Consider the following 16,388-nt stretch of genomic DNA (forward strand, 5'->3'; position numbering starts at 1 on the left):
TTTAGAGCTTCTTGCGTAGCCACATGTTGGGATATGATCAAACTGAGTCCAAGTACTGAATCAGGCAAACAAAGACTCAAATGCATTTAGACAAGTTTTTACTTATTTCGTCATGTATGTGGTCTAAATATAGGCAGGAAGACTATTATACATGTACCTTTGGCATTGTATTATGAAGTATTTTAAAAGGAGAAACTCAGAGGAAAAGAAAACAGTGTTCACCTTCTTTTTCATTTTTGCTGGGATATGAGTTAAGCTTGGCTCTCACATCACTTTAATTCAGAACAAACTAGAATGTGTTCTAGGACATTTTTAAATCAACTTTACTGAGATACAATAAATTGCAAGTAAGTTTTTCATTAATGGATATTTGATTTGTTTCTAACTTTGAGCTATTTTGTTTACAGCAGCTATGTTCATTCATGAACTTATCTTTGCATTAACAGAAGTTTTTATTATCTTTGGTAAATACTTAAGTGAATGGCTAAAGTTAGGTATATGTTTAAGATTTTAAGGTGCTGCTAAGTAAACTTTTTAAATTATTATACCATTTTACATTGTCATCAACAGGGTATGAGATTTCCAGTTGCTCCAAATCCTCCTCAACACTTTGTACTGTCAGACTCTTCACTTTCCTCCATTATCATGGGTGTGTAATGGTACCTCATTGTGCTTTTAATCTGCATTTCTCTGATATCTAGTGATATCTAACATTTTATCAGATGCTTATTGGACAACTATATATATATATAAGAATATATATATATATATATATTCTTTTGTGAAGTATCTTAGATATTTTGCCCATTTTCAAATGTGGTTGATTGTTTTCTTACTGTTGAGCTACAAGAAGACTTTCTATATTCTAGAAGCAAGTCCTTTGTCAGATTTAGCATTTCAGATATTTTCTCCAGTTCTGTGGCTTGCCTTTTCATTTTCATAATTGTCATTCAAAGAGTAAACATTGTTAATTTGAACAATGTCCAATTTCTCAAACTCTGGGGTCATTTAAAAATAGTTGAAAATCATTTTCCTTAAAGCTGTCTAAATCAGTATATAGGTATTCTGGTTTCTCATTCAAATGTGAGTTTATCCCGCTCTCTTCTTCCAGCCATTTTCCACCTTGTTAGCCATCCTTTACCTTACTGAGCCAAGAGAACACAGGCCTCTGTCAGCTGCCAACACTCAAAGGACTCATGAATTCACATACCTCCCATGAAAGCAATAAAGGAAGAGAAAGTAAACATCATATTCCATTTCTTTAGGCTCTTTTCCCATTTGAATAGGCCTCCAAATTTTTGAGTTTGTACAAATAAGCAGAACCAGGATCAGTTTTAAGCAGAACAGGGAGAGGATGTTAAAACCATACTAAGTGTGTTGATCTGAAGCCAGTAAAATTAAGTAAATGCAAAAAAAGCAAGCAAGAATAAATAGTATAATGTAGTACAATAAAAAGAAAGAGTATCAAATGTCCACATTTAGGGGGAGGAAAATTTTGCATGGTTTCCCATAACATATCTCAATCTGGAAAGGTATAAATATACATGATAAATTGGATCATGAATTGCATGGTTATAAAATATAACAAGTAAGAAAGTCCAAGTGGACTAACAAATTAACTGTAAAAAATAATGGAATAATTGTCATACTGGTGATAATATTCTAACTTGATGCAATTAAATGAACTACACAAAAAGTATTGGCAGCTACAAATAAAAACTTTAATTTTTTGCAAAATGAAAAAGAAGAAAATTAAAAGAAACAACTGTCATCAAATATTTCAACCTCAAATATGAGGTTAACATCTATAATGACATAGGTGTATTTGCATAACTATGACCTGACAAAACATACCATAAACATATAATGTAATTAAATATGCAGTAATAATCAAGGAAATTAAAACAAAGCAGTCTTAGAATATAGCTCTTCTTTAATATATTAAAAATTATGTAATATACAATGTTTATGAGATGAAGCCAGCACATTTAAACACAGGAGGTAATGTAAATATTTGTAGCTATTTTTGAGAATAGTCTGGCAGTATGTATGAAGGAAAATCATATTTCTATTTTTTGATATTGAAATTGATTTGAAATAATTTACCTAAAGAACAAAAGGAACTAAAGCTTTTATAAATACACATGTATAATAATTAAACAATCTCTAATGATAAATATCTAAAAACCTAGCAAAAAAAATGAAACAATGGGGGAAGGCTGTTAGCCAGGGCCTGCGGTACGCCGCTTCAGTGAGGGGTTCAACCACGGTCAACCGGCTTGTTGCTTTCCTGGTTGTCACTCCCCCGTGCTGGCCCGACAAAACACGCCAGTAGCGCGACACCAATTCTTCTCGGGCTCATGGACGCTGCCCTGAAAAGCATCACCCTTTATACCAGAAAGCTGGCGGGCACTATGGGGAAAAACAAAACAAGAAGTGGAGGAGGTGCTAGAAGAAGAATATGTGGTGGAAAAAGTTCTCGACTGTTGGGTGGTAAAAAGCAAAGTGTAGTACCTCCTAAAGTGGACGGGGTTCTCAGATGAGGACAACACATGGGAGCCAGAAGAAAACCTGGACTGCCCCGACCTCATTGCCGAATTGCTGCAGTCAGAAAACAACACACGAGACATAAATCAGAGGGAGGCAAGCGCAAAGCTGATCCTGATTTGGAAGATAAGGGGGAGGAGAGCAAACCAAAGAAGAAGAAAGAAGAGTCAGAAAATCCACTAGGCTTTGCCCAGGGTTTGGAACCGGAGGGGATTATTGGAGCTACAGACTCCAGTGGAGAACTTGTGTTCCTGATGAAATGGAAAAACTCTGATGAGGCTGACCTGGTCCCTGCCAAGGAAGCCAATGTCAAGTGCCCACAGGTTGTCATAACCTTCTATGAGGAAAGGCTGACGTGGCATTCCTACCCCTCAGAGGATGATGACAAAAAAGATGACAAGAATTAACTCCCCTGAGTACCAATCTCTGTCACATCTGAATGTGGGCTTCAAGTGGGGAAAGAAGGAGTTCTACTTGTCTTGACACCATAAAGGTGGCTTGAAAAGATGTCCATTGACATCTTCTGTGCCCTACAGCAGCCCAAGTGCTTTAAAGCTGTTCCTTGCTGTATAGTTTGCACACCCATCCTAGTGGAGGGGAAGGAGGGTCAGTGTTTCAAGGCAACCCATTCTGAACTTTGCTGAGAAAAGCAAAGGGCCTTCTGTGAAGGACAAAACTTGCAGAATGGGATGTGGGAGAGCAAAAAATACTGTAGATCTTCAAAGAGCATCTCCACAACCCACAGCCTTCTTCCCAATAGTGTTAACTCTGCATTTTTACAGTGTAGCATGTATGTAGTGGTTGGCTATTATTGGCGTATTATTTGGGGTGGGAGGGATGGAGTGGGAAAGAAGGGAGATGGGTTAGGATCAATTTTGTTAAAATTTGGGGCCTGATGGCAGAAATGGTGAAACAAAGGAAAGAACAACTAATGATTCTGTTCTGTGTCCAGAATATTTTATCCTTTCAAAGAATGTCATTGGCAACCTAAATGAGACCTGTGAGAGACTGTTTAAAAGTTGTGAATGCCTGAAACTTAGAAGCCAAGGTGTTCCCTGACTGAGCTTAATGATGTTTCTGAAAAAGGACCAAGCCAGTTAAGAAGTTACCAAAGCTGCCATTTGGGGGATGGAAACTGGTTGAGGAGGAACAGTCTTATTGGAGTGTATACACAGGCAGATCATCCTGTCTTAGAGGTGCTAATTATTGAAATTGACAAGAAGACCCTTTCTTTTCCAATTATGAAGTTATAAATATCAGCTTCTCCACCCAAGCCACTGGCTGAAGTATTTGAGGAAGGGCAGATGGTGGTATAGGAGATGAGAGAGTAGGGAAAGACAAGGGCCGGTGCTCTTCAGGTGGAAAACTCTTGGACCCTCTGTGTTTTGAACTTTGAAACCATTGGTGGCAGGGTTCAGTCACTGACAGTACAAGTTCACTGAATCACTTCAAGAGTTGAATGATTTCAGAAGCCCTGGTCTCAGGAGAAGATTAAATTTTCATACTGGGGCAGTGGTTCACTTTAAAACAAAACAAATTTTTTTAATCCTAAGAATTAACTAAAACCCAAAACACTGTCTTGAATCATGAGATCCATCATTTCTTGACATCGTCTAGACCTGCATCTAGAACTCCACTGTAAAATCTTTTTAGGCATGTGTTAGATTTCTGTGAAAACTTTTGTTTAAATGTTAAACTTCATACCAACACTGTCAGTTTTTGTCTATATAAAACTGTAGATTTATTTTTAGAAAATGAAACAATGACTATAGTAATGTTATGGCTATTTAAATTTTGAAATGCCAATCTAATAAAAATATTATGTAAGCCTTTCAAATAATAACCATTAAGACTGTGTATCAGTGGAAAATAACTAATATTACAGAAATTTACTATTTATAAAATGATTTCATTTACTGCATATGACCCTCAAGCAACCATATAGTCAAGGATAATATAGTTTAGTATAATAGTCAAGGGTAATATAGTATAGTAGATAAGAGCTTGACCCTCAAAATAGGCAGTATTCAAACCCCAACTTACAAACTTTGTAAACTTGGTCACATTATTCATCCTCTCTGGGATTACTGGCTTTCTAATCTGTAATGAGAATAATAATTAGACCTACCCTGTGAATTTCCTTAAAAGATTTAGATAAAGCATTAATGATATTATAAGAAACTTTTATTATTCCATTGTTCCGATAATAAAACTGGCCTTTGGAAAAACATGTATTATCTAATATAATTTATTACGTAAGTGTTTGCATTAGAATTTGAATACAGGCATCCAGATAACACAACTGTCACAAGTATGATATGTTATTTTCATCTGTCCATAGTTATATATTTTGCTACCTCAGCAAAAGAATGTAATTTGCTGAAAAAAATTGAGTCAAATACATGTTTTATTTCTTCCAACTTCTCCAGCCCTCAACAGTCTATATTAATGGTGTTCCTTAGGTGAGGAATTCCCTTCACACCAGTTCTAACAAGATGATTAAGACAGTTTAAAGTGTCCCAGTGTGAACTTCTTCAACTTACTTCATTTCTGCCTAAAAATCTCTTTGTTTATTCACCTTCCTTCATTATTTCTTGTAAGAATAAATCTGTCACCATTTTATTGGTAATTTATTTCTATGATTCAAAACTGAGAACATTATCATTCCTCCAGTCATCTGATAGGCTGTTCCAATTATATGCCTTGTGATATAATTAGGATGGGGGATATAAAATTTCAACTAGGGGCTTCCCTGGTGGCGCAGTGGTTGAGAGTCCGCCTGCCGATGCAGGGGACACGGGTTCGTGCCCCGGTCTGGGAAAATCCCACATGCCGCGGAGCGGCTAGGCCCGTGAGCCATGGCCACTGAGCCTGCACGTCCGGAGCCTGTGCTCCGCAATGGGAGAGGCCACAACAGTGAGAGGCCCGCGTACAGCAAAAAAAAAAAAAAATTTCAACTACATAAAATATAGATGCATGCAGAAAAAAAAAAGCTGCAATGTAATAAATAGAAATCAAGTGATTGCTATTTTAGGGTTATGGAATAATATGCCAACTTTTAATATCAATTTTCTTTTTCATGTTATACTACTTCAAAAGAAAAATAATTAAAGAAGCACGGGAGAAGAAAAAAAGGCTGTTAAGGGACTCATAATAAATCATTCCTCCTAAATCCCTATGTACAACATTGTACTACAAAACATATTTTTTGGCCCGATGAAAATCATAGAGTTTAATATACAATTTACTTTAATTTTATGCTGGTATGTGCCCTATAAGTTTTGTCCACCTTTTTTCCCCACATAATTTTCTAAATTAGTGGACATTTTTTTACATAAAAGTTTGTAGAATGTTCTAAATGTATAGTTTCTTTTTATCACTATTGCAAAATTGCTACAGTACAATATAAAAGTAATTGTTGCAGGATAATTTCAAATGATTAACTTTTCTCTATTAGTCCAAAAATGAATTTTGTAATAATCATCACATTTCCTTACTTATTTTAAGGTAGTTCTAATGGTCAATTTTATGTGTCAACTTGGTTAGGCTATAATCCCCAGTTAATCAACCTAGGTATCACACTAATCTAGATATCACAGCTAATCTAGGTATTGCTGTGAAGGCATTTTGTAGATGTAATTAACATCTACAATTAGTTGACTTTAAGAAATTATCCTTGATAATCTGGGTGGGCCTGATCCAATCAGTTGAAAGGCCTTAAGAGCAGAACTGAGGTTTCCCCAAGGAAGAAGAAATCCCACCTGTGAACTATATCAGTGTCAGTGTCAGCTCCTGCCAGACATTTTTCAGTCTTACCTTTCTGACAGCCTGCTATAAAGATTTCAGACTTGCCTAGCTAAAGCCCCCCTCCATATATATCCACCTGATTATTAAAATCCTTTGATGAGCATTTATATAGGACACAAATACCTTCACCTTCTTTGCCCATCCAGACAGGTCTATCCACATATCTCTTTCCAGATCACCTCGTCACCAGTTTTCCAATGATGTTCCTTCCAAGTCCCTGACTATCCAGCCAAATCATTGGCCATAGCTCATGGATCAATATAGACTTATGGTTCTTGCTGTCCCCTTATAGGCAAAATGAACAACCAAGTACACTACTCAAAGTTCAGCCCACTGGAAGAATTTCCCATCACTGTTGTCTTCAGTGATGATCCAGAAGAGGGCTATAGGACTGCAGCTGTCCACTTTCAGATGGTGTCTTCATATTAACCGGATCTAAATTTTGTTTTCTTCAGTCAACTTGTTGTAGAGAACTTATGAGACCATGGGTACTAGCTGGACAGACAAGATAATATAGCAAAATAGGGGCCATGGGCACTTGAACCACTATCTCATGTAACTTACATGTGCCTTCATGGTCTGCTTGAGTCCAATATTATAAATATACTTCCATTTGATAATGGACAGCTGATGGGCACACTCAATTTAATAACTTAGCACATCAGACAACATCCAATTTGTGATGGAAAGTTCACATTGCATGGTAACTTGGTAGCCCAGAGTTAAGCATCCAGCGTCTACTGAAGCCCAATAGCAATCCAAGAAGTGTTTCTCAAAAAAGAATAGGTATTGACAGAGGATGGCAGGGCTTTCCTCCAAAATCCTAAGGATCTGAACTATGATTCATTTATAGAGGCCAGCCAGAGGCACCAAACAACATCTCATTTGCCACTGACACTTCAAGCATCACTGAATCTTCTGGATCAAATGGCGTCAAGTGGTAGAATATCTGGAAACAGCATCCTGGACCTGTTGCAGAAACTTCTCTTATTCCAGGTCCCACCGAAAACTACCAGCTTTTTGGGTCACTCAAGAAATGGGCCAGTGAAGCATACCCAAATAAGAAATATGTTGTCTCCAAATTCAAAAGGGCCCATGAGATATCATACCCCTCTTTTTATTTGTAGGATAAATCAGCCACTTATCCTTCACTTTCAAAATAATATATTGACATGCCTCACACCACGGACATCTAGAAATTTCACTGAGGTGGAAAGCCACTGAATTTTTGTCAAATTTGTTTCTAAATGTCTGACATGGAATTATCTTTCCAACATGTTTGGAGTAGCTACTTCTTATCTTTCCAGCCTCTTTCACCACCTTCTCCTGTGATTGTCCAATGGGCTTATGAGCAAAGTGGCCATGGTAACAGAGATAGAGGAAATGCATGGGTGGGCTCAGTGACATTGAGTTTCACTCACCAAGCCAACCTGGCAACAGTCACTGCTAAGTGACCTGTCTGCCAGCAGCAGAGATCAGCACTGAGTTCCAAAAATGGCACCATTCCTGGGGTAATCAACCAGTTACCTAGTGGTTGGTTGATTACATTGGGTCACTTTCAGCAGGATGGGGCAGTGCTGCTTTGTTCTTACTGGAATAAACACTCTGCACACAGATTTGCCTTCCCTGCATACAGTACTTCTGTCAAAACTACTGTCCGTGGACCTACAGAAAGCCTCATCCACCATCATGTTATTCTACAAAGCTTTGCAGTAATCAAGAAACTCACTTCACAGCAAATGAAGTGTGGCAATGGACAAAATGGTGTCCACATGGGCAACCATACTTCATTTAAAGCAAAATATAGTCAAAGAAGGAGTTGATGGTGGAGGATAGTTTACTGCTCATTGACTAATAATTCCAGAGTTAATAGCAAGAGAATTTGGGAGGAAGGGAACTATAGTAACTCAGGACAGAGGAACAGAGTTACATACATTGTGAAGAACAGAGTGTGAGAAAACATGAATGATCCTAGAGCCTTGCTTATTGAGTGGAGAGGAAGAAAACAGGAATGAAAAGTAGGATATATTTAGTTTTGATAGTGTATTGAAGAGAGACCCTTAATTCTAATGGAATTTACCTGTTTTTGAAATGGTTCACACCCTTGACTGCAGCCTAAAATCTACCAATACTGAATAGAAGCCCTATCCCCAAACTTATTTAATTATTCAAGTATTTGCTTCGGCAAAAGATGTGATATAATTTAAAAGCCCCCCATGTGGTTCTAATGCACAGTTAGTGTTGACTACTAGTCATTAACTACTGAGACATTATCTTGAAATGAGTCCCAATGATAACAGATTGGGATTTATGTTTCTCCTCGTCATCTGGTCAGTAGCCATCTGGTATAGGAAGAGTATAGAATGGAAAGCAGTACAGGAAGTTAAGCACGATCCCTGTGTTTCTTCACCTAAGGGAAGAATGAAGATTCTGTAATTCTAAGCAAGTTCAGTACTTGTGTAAGATAAATAGACAAAGAAACTGTTTATAATTGAGTTTTCTCACTTGAATGTCCCCAGGGTTGGTGTGTTCAACAACCTTGCAATAACTGTAGGCTTGTGCTCCCTTCTGAGACCTAATCATTTGTGTGGTAGGTCCTTGGTGGAAGTTGCATCAGGGAAAGAAGCTGAGTCTTAATAGAATTAGCTTGATGAGATTTTTAGTGTTCTCTTCAGGTTTTGAGATCACCAAATTAAATTAGAACATAATCTAGATCACATTAAAGAACATATATTTGGGAATGGAAAAAATAATTGCAAGATATTAGGATTCAAGGGAGTGCTTAGTGATATTTATGATAGCACTAAGTGATTAGTGATATTTATGGTGCCAAAGTAAAGTATCACTATAGACAGGTGTAATTAGATTTCTGTTGTTCTTAACAGTTAAGTGACATTAATGATCTAGCAATATATTATCTCCAAAAAGTAAGATTGTAACCTCCAGACATTTGGAAAAAAAAATTACCTAGAATAAAATCATTTACAATGAGGCAAGTTTACAGAAGAAAAAAAAAAAAACTCTTTTGCAGATTATTTAGTGCTTTAAGAAGGACATGGATTCTCACATAAATATATGGAATGTCTAGCCATAAATTTAGTCTGAGTAAGTGTGGAATATATAACTATACATATTGATTTATCTAAAGGAAATAGGTTTCCATGATTTAACAAAATATAATTGTATAGTAAAATTAAATAAGTAAAAGATGAAGTTATTTTTTCTCAGCTTAACAGCTTAATTTTTTTTTAAGAAACATGAGCTAAAGTTCAAAATAATTGGTAACAATTTTATGAATCGTAAAATGAACTCTTCTTAATGATTAATGTCTTATGGAAGCCCATCCAACTGGAACTTTTAAAATAAAATAGTAATAACAACAAAAATAACTATATCAGATCAAGAACTTTTCAGAAATAAACCTAAGTGACAAGATTCAGTTGGGCTGTACTGATTACATTCATATTAACTATTTAACTATTAACTATTTACCTTCATATTTAACTATTTAACATGAACTCAGGAAGGCACATTCCAGTCACTAATCCTCTCATCTTTGTTCATCATTGCTTTTGTTCTAGCCCATCTCTACCATTTGGGTCTTTCCTCAGGTATCAAATGTTACTTGGAGGACTTTTACGCTGTATTTCTAAATCATTAAACCAGAATAATATCAGTTATTTTCTTATAACTAGTTCTTATTTTTTATATAATTGAATTTTTAAAGCAGATTAAAACATACAACCTTAATATAATCTTTACAAAGTAAAAACAAATACATGTGATTATCTATTTCACCCCTTTGTACCACCCCATCCTGTTCCCCATAAGTAACTATTTCAGTTGTTCTTAATTTTAGTCTTTACATTGCTAAATAGCATAAGTGTACTTGGATTCATCAATTTTAGGCATTACTTATTTGTTATGGTAGATAATGACTTAGCCTTTTTTCATATCACTTGTCACTCTACCACTTTCCAATATCATTATATCACAAGTGGGGTTAAACTAATGTATTAATAATAAAATACTAATATTTTATTATTATTAATGATTAATATTGCATAACCATGTAGTATATTAGTAATACCTTTTCCTTTTTTTTTTTTTTTTCTAGTTCATTCAATTTTATTGCTTGATAGTTTTCCCACTGTATGAATATGCATAATTTATTAAATTTTTGACTTTTTTTTTTCCTTTTTTTTTTTTATTGGAGTATAATTGCTTTACAATGGTATGTTAGTTTCAGCTTCACAACAAAATGAATCAGTTATATATATACATATATTCCCATATCTCTTCCCGCTTGCGTCTCCCTCCCTCCCACCCTCCCTATCCCACCCCTCCAGGCGGTCACAAAGCACTGAGCTGATCTCCCTGTGCTATGCGGCTGCTTCCCACTAGCTAACTACCTTACGTTTGGTAGTGTATATATGTCCATGCCTCTTTATCGCTTTGTCACCGTTTACCCTTCCCCCTCCCCATAGCCTCAAGTCCATTCTCTAGTAAGTCTGTGTCTTTATTCCTGTTTCACCCCTAGGTTTTTCATGACATTTTTTTTTTTTTAATTCCATATATATGTGTTAGCATACGGTATTTGTCTCTCTCTTTCTGACTTACTTCACTCTGTATGACAGACTCTAGGTCTATCCACCTCATTACAAATAGCTCAATTTCATCTCTTTTTATGGCTGAGTAATATTCCATTGTATATATGTGCCACATCTTCTTTATCCATTCATCCGATGATGGACACTTAGGTTGTTTCCACCTCTGGGCTATTGTAAATAGAGCTGCAATGAACATTTTGGTACATGACTCTTTTTGAATTATGGTTTTCTCAGGGTATATGCCCAGTAGTGGGATTGCTGGGTCATATGGTAGTTCTATTTGTAGCTTTTTAAGGAACCTCCATACTGTTCTCCACAGTGGCTGTATCAATTTACATTCCCACCAACAGTGTAAGAGGGTTCCCTTTTCTCCACACCCTCTCCAGCATTTATTGTTTCTAGATTTTTTGATGATGGCCATTCTGACTGGTGTGAGATGATATCTCATTGTAGTTTTGATTTGCATTTCTCTAATGATTAGTGATGTTGAGCATTCTTTCATGTGTTTGTTGGCACTCTGTATATCTTCTTTGGAGAAATGTCTACTTAGGTCTTCTGCCCATTTTTGGACTGGGTTGTTTGTTTTTTTGTTATTAAGCTGCATGAGCTGCTTATAAATTTTGGAGATTAATCCTTTGTCAGTTGCTTGTGAAAATGATTCTACTACCCAAAGCAATCTATAGATTCAATGCAATCCCTATCAAACTACCACTGGCATTTTTCACAGAACTAGAACAAAAAATTTTGCAATTTGTATGGAAACACAAAAGACCCCGAATAGCCAAAGCAATCTTGAGAACGAAAGAAGGAACTGGAGGAATCAGGCTCCCAGACTTCAGACTATACTACAAAGCTACAGTTATCAAGACGGTATGGTACTGGCACAAAAACAGAAAGATAGATCAATGGAACAGGATAGAAAGCCCAGAGATAAACCCACGCACATATGGTCACCTTATCTATGACAAAGGAGGCAGAAATGTATAGTGGAGAAAGGACAGCCTATTCAATAAGTGGTGCTGGGAAAACTGGACAGCTACATGTAAAAGTATGAGATTAGATCACTCCCTAACACCATACACAAAAATAAGCTCAAAATGGATTAAAGACCTAAATGTAAGGCCAGAAACTATCAAACTCTTAGAGGAAAACATAGGCAGAACACTCTATGACATAAATCACAGCAAGGTCCTTTTTGACCCACCTCCTAGAGAAATGGAAATAAAAACAAAAGTAAACAAATGGGACCTAATGAAACTTAAAAGCTTTTGCGCAGCAAAGGAAACCATAAAGAAGACCAAAAGACAACCCTCAGAATGGGAGAAAATATTTACCTTTTCCTTTTGATAGCAAGTTTTTATTTTTCTACATTTCTTTTATATAAATAAATACTAGAAATCTATACAAATAAACAAAAGCATCAACTAAAAATGATCCAAAAACTAATAACAGATGCGTCATAAGAATGGATGTTCAAGAGACTAATAAGCATATGAAAAGGTGTAAACATCATTAACTATCATGAAAAAGCAAACTAATACTAAAATGAAATAATACTGCACAACCTTTAGAATGGATAGGATTTAAAATAATTACAATATCAAATGCTGACAAGGGTGTGGAGTAACTGGTAGGTTGCTGGTGAGTGTGTAAATTATTAAAATAACATTGGGAAACTATGTGTCAATTTCAATACAACTGAATATATAGCTAACCATGATGTAAAAATTTCACTTTTAGGTATATTCCCAGGAGAATTGAGTTCATATGTCCACCCCCCAAAAGACATATATAGGAAAGTAAATTACAACTTTACTCATAATAGCCATTTATAGAAAGCAATCTAAATTTTTCACAACGGTAGAATGTATAAATGCATCATGGTTTATTCACACAGTAGAATACCACACAGCTTAGACACAGCAAGGGGTATGTGTGTGAATCTAACAAACATAACAATGAATGAAAGAAACCAGATGCCCCCCCAAAAGTATACACTGCATGAGTCTATTAATTTGGAGTCAAAAAACAGACAAAACTGGTTATTCAAATATTTGTTATCTTAGTTGAGGTGATAATTCCACAGTCTATATATATATTTGTCAAATCTAATCAAATTGTATAATTTAAATATATGCAGTTTAGTGCAATTAATTTAAACCTCAATAAAGTTTAAAATGCATAAAAATAAATACATGCAAAAGGTAATAAAAGTCAAAATAATGATTATTTTTTCGGGAGGATTGAATAAGAAAGAGCCCAAGGAAACTTTCTAGAGTGTTGATACTGTCCCATATATTTATCTGGCATGTATGGTGTGTATGTCTGTTTCATTTACAGGATGAATTTTAAAGGATGAGGCAACACAAGTTTCTAAGAGTTGATACATGATGTGAGGGAAACATAAATCAAGAAGAGCTCCTGAGGTTTTTCCCTGAATTAGTGGATGAATTGTGGTATTACTTACTGAAGCAGAGAGTAGTGGATCAGGTGTAGGTATATGAGTAGGAGTGATGGAGGGAGGGACAGATATGTTTTCTTCTTATCTTTAATTTTTTGGAATATATTATTTTGAGAAGCCTACCAAACATCGAAGTGGATAAGGTTAATAAAAGGTTAATATATGAATCTGGAGTTTAGCAGAAAGATTAAAACTTGAGATAAATATTCAGGAGTCAAACTCATATAGGTGATATTTAAAGCTTTGGCAATATATGAGCTCACTTAGGGAGTTTTTGTTCAATGATTGAATACTGTGGCACTCCAGTAGTTGAAATTCAGAAAGTATAGTAGGATTTTTCATTCAACCAAGAAGTTATGGCTGAAGATATGAGGGAAAAATAAGGATATGATATTTTGGAATCCAAAGATAGATTGTTTAAAGAAGAAGAAAATCCAGTAATTCCAATTTGATACATGTGCAATTAAGGTATGCTAAACTATTGTAATAGAAACAATGTCAAATCTAGGTGGTTTTACGTACTAAAAGTTTATTTCTAGTTCATATGTATCCTGTTTTTATTAGGTAGAAAGGGGAAGGGTACCCTACCTCACTTGACATTAAGGGCCCAAAGCTAAAAGGGCTCTGTCTTCTTCAAATTTATCTTCCAAGATCACCCTGGCCATCCATAATCAGCTGGCATATAAGAGGAAAGAGGGAAGATCAGACATGGGAGATTTTGCAGGCCAAACCTAGAAGTAGTGCTTATCACTTCTATCTACATACCTCTCATCAGAACCTTGTTATGTGGCTGCAGACAACTGCAAGAAAAGCTGGAAAACACAGGCTAGCCTGAGTATGTGTGGCAAATAAATTGGTATGATGAGAGGCCATCTAGCTTCTGCAACACATATCAAAACTCTCTCAGACTTAACTTTTCATTTACCGAAAGCAACTTTTTTTCTTCTTTGTGTTTCCTATGTTCTCCTATTACATTTCATATAATATTTTTCAGTGCAATTACATATCTGCCTGTAACAAATGCATTTCAGGCCTTTATCTTCATGGATCCAAGCAAACAAATCAGCATAGAATAGAGAAATTTCTGATGACATTTTAATGATGATCGAAGTTACTACACAATTTGGCTAAGCACACCTGTTGAGATCTTGTAGTTGAGCCTTAGCCAACCATTCTAATAAGAAATGCTGTGTCCAGTTTCATTTGATTTTTTTACAGACACACACACACAGAGGGAATGAATTCGCTAGTAGAGATTCTTTGAAAGAGACAACAAACACTTTGAAAAGAGAAAGGATAGTGTCTAAACATTTAGACCCCTGACTTTGCAATAGGCCTACTCTAATTAATTTTAGACCTAAAAGGGGCAATTCCTGGGGTTCTGTTGTGGCTAATATGGAGGGAAATCCAAATAAAAGTAGAATCCAGTTTCCATGAAAGCATAAGGCCAGAAAGAACACTGCACTTAGGACCAGTGTAATAAAGTCTATACTTCTCCAATTACTGGTCCAGCGAACTGAGAAGATGCATTTAACCTCTCCATGAAGTCAGATAATGACATCTACTTCACAGGGCTGTTGTTAAATATTAAATGTAGCGATGCAAATAAAATGATTTTCAAATTAAAAACAATGAAGTTCAAAAAAGTATCATTTCTTCCTTTCTTGAATATTTTCATTAGCAGTTTCTTTTTCATGACCAGATATACATACTTGTATTTGTGTAATTGCTCATATAAACTCTATCACCCCCTTTACCTTGGTTTATACCATAAAACTGAGTAATAATGCATGTGCCTAATTCCATTTACCTCTCCAAGAGATGGAAAATATAATTATTGTGGTTGCTTCCTGTCAAAAAAGGCAGAGTTTATTCTTGCTACTGAGACCTTACTTGCTTGTAGTGGATTGCTAACATGATTCTGGTCCTCACAAATTAGAATATTTGACTTTTATAATCTCTAAATTACTGAGTGAGTAGCAGAAAAAATACTGTTAGTATTTATTATATAATTTAAGTTCTATAATTGAAATCATTAGAGAATTTTATTTAGAACTTATTGCAATATATATTTTAATAGACTTGTGGTTCATTAATAAAAGTAATATATTTTAAATTTATGAGTTTACTTATATGAACATATGGCCTTTGGAATTAGTTATCTTGGAGCACAAAATGCTAATGACACATGCATGTATATAACATATATATGTATATGTATACACACATAAACACACACATATATGTTTATATATACATAAAATATATGTATAATCAATATATAATAGTGAAATAAACACATGATTTATTGATCAAATACCAAGCCATAATATTTAAATGTTGCACAAATGAAATCAAACTTCACCTCATAAGGAAATAGCAAAAGAAATTAAACATCGAATGTAACACAAAGGGAAAAAATAGACATACAGGGACTACGAATAGTTTCTTAGACACTTGAACAATCTGTGCATGTTTTCTGGATGCTGAAATGTGACTCTTTTATAAACTTGGTTCTTTATAGTCACTGTCACAGGGAAGCACACATGTTAAGAACAGTAGTGGAGTAGTTCCAAGGGTCTTTAGGATTGTCTGAATTGCCACTCAATGTTGATATCTCTTGGCTTGAAGAGAAAAATTATGGATAGAACTCGTACTGAAGTCTGTAAACAATAAATAAAAGCTGTTGAGTAGAAATAAGATTATGGATAGAGGCTAGCAGAAATTGAAATAATTTTATAGAATAAGTTTTGAAGTAATATAATTTTGTTACTTCTGTATTCTATCAATAAACAATACAGCGTAGAACATTAAATTATAGTGGTATAGTTACTCTGTTACATTTTCAACTTATTTAAAGACAGACTAATGGCAGAAGTAAAATCACCCCGCAGGTTACAGCCACATATACTGTTCCTTTGCTTTCTATTTATTTCTATCACAGAGTTGTTCTATAACCTAGA

General features: G+C 35.3%; 1 pseudogene; it reads left to right on the plus strand.

Annotated features, from left to right (window-relative positions):
- Window positions 1-1,973: 1,973 nt before the first annotated feature.
- LOC113617669 (chromobox protein homolog 1 pseudogene) lies at window positions 1,974-2,982 on the plus strand (annotated as a pseudogene).
- The last annotated feature ends 13,406 nt before the right edge of the window (window positions 2,983-16,388 follow it).

The sequence above is a fragment of the Aethalodelphis obliquidens genome, unplaced genomic scaffold, assembly GCF_003676395.1.
Source record: "Aethalodelphis obliquidens isolate GAN/ISIS:26980383/991018 unplaced genomic scaffold, ASM367639v1 scaffold4, whole genome shotgun sequence".
In the NCBI taxonomy this organism is placed as follows: Eukaryota; Metazoa; Chordata; class Mammalia; order Artiodactyla; family Delphinidae; genus Aethalodelphis; species Aethalodelphis obliquidens.